Source organism: Bombus vancouverensis, unplaced genomic scaffold (assembly GCF_051014615.1).
Source record: "Bombus vancouverensis nearcticus unplaced genomic scaffold, iyBomVanc1_principal scaffold0058, whole genome shotgun sequence".
Lineage (NCBI taxonomy): Eukaryota > Metazoa > Arthropoda > Insecta > Hymenoptera > Apidae > Bombus > Bombus vancouverensis.
In genome coordinates this window covers 36232-41884 of record NW_027468949.1, presented here as the reverse complement: position 1 = coordinate 41884, position 5653 = coordinate 36232, and the positions used below count along the sequence as shown (strand labels likewise).

Genomic DNA, 5653 nt, shown 5'->3' with positions numbered 1-5653 from the left:
ATCTAGCCCTTGGATGGAGGGATTGCTTGCTTCTTACAATCGAATAATTGGAGTGTAACTAGAAACACGAACGGTAGTTTAGCAATGGAGAAGAACTTTAGAACGACAGCAATTTTCTTCTTGTTTCTTTGAGAAAGGCACCGTTCATTTTATGTTTGCGAGAATGGGGTTGTTGGACGAATTTGATTAAAAAGGAAAGATCTTTAACAAATATTCTTCCCATTGATACATTCCTATATTTTTGATTTAATTATTTGAAAATGCAATTTTGCATATACCTATGTGCTATTATATACTATAATCGCAGGCGTTTCTTTAAAATGATGTACTATTGAAACAAGGCAAAGTATCGTCGAATTCTTCTAGATTCAATTTCTCAAAAGAATGGCTCTATTGATTAACCAAACATAGTTCCCATAAGCATATACGTACTTCTCAGAAAAGATAGTTATATCTAGATCAATATTACTCCCCACAGTGACCTATATGTCAAAGAAAAAAAAGACACATCAAGTATTAAATCATACTACTATTACGTCCACTATCTCTACAAATCCTCCACTCTTGGAAAAGTCTATCTTATTCAAACGTAACGTAACTCAAATTAAATCTTTTCCATCATCATAAATACGAAACATTTATAAAATTATCATCTTCGATTATTTACTCAACATCTAGCTAACAAAATCTTCTCCATCGCCGTACCCCTTAATCCTGACCGCGTACAATTAACGTATGAATAGTTAATTTATTGAAATTTAAACGACCATTTTACGCTACTTGTACTCGAATGATTTTAGGATCTTGCTGTATCTCTTGCACAGTGTTATACTGACAGGCGAGAAACATAGAAACGTAACTTCCGATCCACTGATTTACCCTAAACAGACGATGATAGGTTATACGGTGCACGCAATACAGAAGCGTTTCCGATGCAATTCGAAGGTGCGTTGTTACAATGGAGTTCATCGATCCATAATGACTATTTCCCCGCCAACTACAGCCTGTAATAACGGAATAGCCAATAAAGTATATCCTGTCGATTTAATCGTTACCCCCACGGTGCACCGCGCGCACGGAGATCGGATCGGTGATTTTCACGTGATGTTTCGCAAATCGTGAGGCGCTCGCGTGATTCGCGCGTTTTAAGCGTTCCCGCTCTTCCCGTCCGATAGAAAGAGAAAGGGAACAGGGGTGGAAGGAAGAGGGAAGATACGTGATGCGGGTTCAACCTGCCGCGGGAACCTTTAAAGAAGGTCGGTGCAACGGGGGAGATGTAATTTTAATAAGTTGGAGAACAAGTCATTGTAAAAGATGGATATTCAGATGTTGGAGATGCAGCAGATTTACGACTCGCTGGAATTAAGTTAGTTAAGGTGTTGAAAACCTAACGTCTTTTCAAAGGCGTTTGCCGCGTTTCTTTTCAAATCAAAATACATACATACGATACGTACAATGTATGCGCCTAAAGTTTTAAAGTTAATTTCTATTCAAGGAATGGACTGTTTTATTATAGGTTTAGGAAATTGAAAAGAAGCAATTGCTTGTTTCTAAGGAAGAATCGCGAGAAGTACAGTTAGAAACTGTATTGTGAATCACTTTTCCTGGTTTCCGTAACGAGGAAGTGAAAAAAAAAAACGCAGACAAGTCAGCGTTTACCGTAGCTAAATGGAAGATACGCAGGTACGAGTCGTTACAGTTTTGTCGTTGCAACGATTCCCGCTGCGTAATTTGATAATGAACAGTTGAAAAATAGCAGCGTTGTGTCCGTACTCTTTAATATCCCATTATATGGAAGTTAACGACCGGAAAATACACCGCTCAACTACTTGAAGGAAGTAGCTCATGAGCAAGTCTTTTGTATCCTCGCAATGGTATAATTCCTGTAACGTCTCGTTCTCGGAGGATTTATTTCGTTGATTTGTACTTGTTTATTGCTTTTGTGTTTTCATGAATGGAGCATGTCGCATGCGAATCGTAATATGGTTTTAATGGCGTTTCGACTTCAATGATATCAGCGGCTGATTGCGCTTCCCGTAAGAAGCTTCCAATCATTATGTATTTTAGGAACAACAAATAAGGATATTTAGAGAACGAATTAATTATTCAATTGTTCGCGCAAGAAATACCTGTCTCTTTTTCGAAAGTTATAAATGCTGTTTTCAAAGAGTTCCTTAGCTCACCATAAACCAGATAAGAATCTTTGGTTCCGTCTAGAAAAAGAAACCTTCAGATCAAACCGAAAGGGGTTCGGATTATATTTTCTAATCGTATTTGTATATTTCTTTTTACGGTCAGCTTGTCATCCACGTACAATCGAACAGAGAGTCCATTAATTATTTCCCTTCGACTTGTTTCAGGGGGAGCATCTCTGAAGCCATGCCGGCTGACGAGTTCGCTGGAAATCGAAACAGAAGCAAACCAAGACTGCAACCACCTTAACGAACCGCTATTATCACTGGCAAGGTCATCGGGCAGATCTAATCATGCTCACGCCGACCATGCTTCCTGTGCACTCGTTCCTCTTTCTTAACGACGTCAACCAGAAGATCGGGTGCTAAGAAATTCGAAATCGAGTTGATTGAAAATCTCAAGGAATATTAAAAAAAATACGAATAAACAATTTGATATAGAAATCATCCATTCTGGGCAAAGAAAAGAAACAATCAGAAAAAGGAATAACCACAGAAGCTCTGAATTTCATTGCTTCCTAATGGTACTTCCTTGGATATTTTTACATTCTGGAGGCGTGAACGAACTCTGAAAAACAGAAACGACTTCTATCGGATGATCGAAAGAACTACCTGGACACTGAGTATAATTATTCACACGTGCGGATGCCATTTCCGGCATGTTTCTCCATGAAGAAGGTCAGCTTCAGTTTTTGCCACTTGTAGATAGAAGTTGAAGTGGCGGACGTCTTAACGAGGTTGCTAGAATGTCAAAGAAATAGATGAGGGAAATATTATGAAGATATATTTATGAATATCTAATTGAGCATTTAATTAAGAACTTAATCGAAAGACCAAAATAAGTTGGTTCTTGAGACCAAGTACCTATCTAAGTATAATAGTCTTTTGTACTTACGGTTTAGTAAGAGGACTCGAGTAAAACGATTACTCGTTAAAAGGAACAATAGAATAATCATGCCTCCGCAGACGGTGGTCTCTGCTTTCATGCCTCATCGCGGAGAATCTCAGCGAAAAAAGTGTCCCGAAGCGTGAGCTGAAAGGTGGCTATCTAGGCTGCCTAGTGAATGCCGTCGCCATGGTGGAGCTGGCGTGTAGCAACTCCCTAAGTCCAGGAACCTAATCCTGCGTCAGAAAGACAAAATTCGCTACGGAGAAAAGTAAACAAAAATATATATATAGGGAAGAAGCGACAAAGATTAAAGATCGTTAAGAATTACAGGTAATTTAATGATAAAAGGGAGAAAGAATTGTGTAAAAATTCTACTGGAAAAGAAAAGAAAGATTAAGCCTCCAACGAGAAAGACGTGCTCAGAAGCGAGTCCTGCGTAGCGCCATGTAGAGGAGCAGGAAGAAAATATTGGTAATCTCATCGAACGACGAGCGCTTGATATTCACAATTAGAACTCGATATTTTAGCTTCTTATAATATCCTAATAAACTGTCATTTATCGATTACAATTGTCCTGTCGTATTTTATTGTGTTTGCTTTATAAATGTGAACTTTATTCAAAAAGAGTTCATCGATATAACGGTATTGAAGAGAACTACTCGAGAAACTATATAGAGGATTTAATTAATGTGTGGATCAACGTATGTATCACTATATGTAACAATAATATTGACTGTATATGTACGTGTGTAATAAAAGATTTCCGGTTTACAATGTTTACGATACTGATATAAAAATACCATATAGAGGATTTAATTAACGTGTATATCTACGTATATATCATTATATGTAACAGTAACATTATGTGCATATGCGTATAATATTGGTTAAATGTTAAATGTTAATATTGGTTAAATGCGTTAAAGTGAAATGTTATTTACCTATTCAAGATAGCAAAGTAGACATACCATATAGAGGATTTACTACTGTTAACACTCGGTATTCTCGTATTCAAAGTATTTAACCAAATAATTTGGGAATCCAGCGGACGAGCTTGTATTTAATATGATTATATTTAATATAACAACTTTACTCAATATACGCGTAGGATTTTAAATGTCATGAGGGTTGCAGCGGACTCAATTTTAATGTACCTCGATATCTTAGCTTCTTATAATATCCTAATAAAATGTCATTTATCGATTACAATTGTCCTGTCGTATTTTATAGTGTTTGCTTTATAAATGTGAACTTTATTCAAAAAGAGTTCATCGATGATTATCCATTACAGGTTGTTAATAAACCTGAATTATGCACAAAGGAATTGCCGTTAATAACTTAAGATTCTCTGCCCGTCGTACAGGGTACACATAGTAATTATTCTCGACGATCGTAACGTTTAAGTCCAATTCGAGCTTATAGTCCCATGCGAGTTAAACAACGACAATAGTTTGAATTTCTATTTGTTCGTTTGTCGTCTGTTTATACCCGGAGCACCTGCTGTAAACCAATACAAAATTTATTAGATCTATAAATAACACATATAAAACTTATTAATTTATAATTAATATAAAATAGGAGAGCACGAAACTTCCTATTTTATGGATATGTTAAATCTTTGTAAAAAATACCATATCATTAGTATCATTTTAATCGTTCTAAAGGATTTAGCCGCATAAAGCTGAGACCCTTGGAAGAATCGATGTTCTCGCGTGACAAATTGAAATTGTGCGAAGGTTCCGGTACGAACATCACAAGCCGAACATCGATACCAGGGGCACAGGCACATGTTCTGGGTTCATTATATATTTATAAAAGGCTGACGATTCAGTAGATGGTCCGGGTAAATTTAAATTGTAAATGAACGCATTGCTGGTTTCAAGTAAAAGCCTGGATAAGAGCGGATATGGTATGAGAGTCTGTCGTGGAAAGGGGAACAGGCCGCTTTTATTTGTAAAGTTTGAATCTCCTCGATATTGAAGATGTTGAAGCTGCAAGTATGTATTTCATTTTAATCCATTCGAGACCGAGATTTAATTGTAAAACGATACCTAGGTGTCGGTACGATCTGAATGTTTAGTTGGAATGATTCTGTGTTTTACTCTCTCCAGGGTATCCTTTTCATACTTTGATTTTAAATCGATGACAATCTTAAATAGTATGCCTCATATTTTTAAAATATAAAATTATATACTATGTTATTCTATAACGTATTATGTACAGTTATATATATATATATATATATATATATATATAATAATTCTATATTGAAAAAAATATGAAATTAACATGATATATACATTACTACATAAGTTATATATAAAATATGTATATTATACCCTTGCCTACTGACTGATATGAATTTCTTTCGGTCTCGAATGCGTTAAAAGAGAGCGCAAAGAAGTCGAAATTACTTATTGTAATTAGTAAAACGACCTGAGAGGCAGACAGATACAAGAAAGAAGGAATATTATATTAGCGGCATTATCATGTTTTTGCTCTCTTTAATTCTTTCATCGAGACAGACAATCTACAGGTATTAATCGACCAATTTCTCCAAGCTGATAACTTC

The 5653-nt window shown here is 36.0% G+C and overlaps 1 long non-coding RNA gene across 1 annotated transcript; it reads right to left on the bottom strand.

Annotated features, from left to right (window-relative positions):
• Positions 1-1641: 1641 nt before the first annotated feature.
• Positions 1642-3416, bottom strand: LOC143304834 (uncharacterized). Its single transcript, XR_013061468.1, has 3 exons — positions 3088-3416; positions 2805-2933; positions 1642-2557 (listed from the first exon to the last, which is right to left on the bottom strand). It is a non-coding gene; the product is annotated as an uncharacterized LOC143304834 (long non-coding RNA).
• Positions 3417-5653: the final 2237 nt, after the last annotated feature.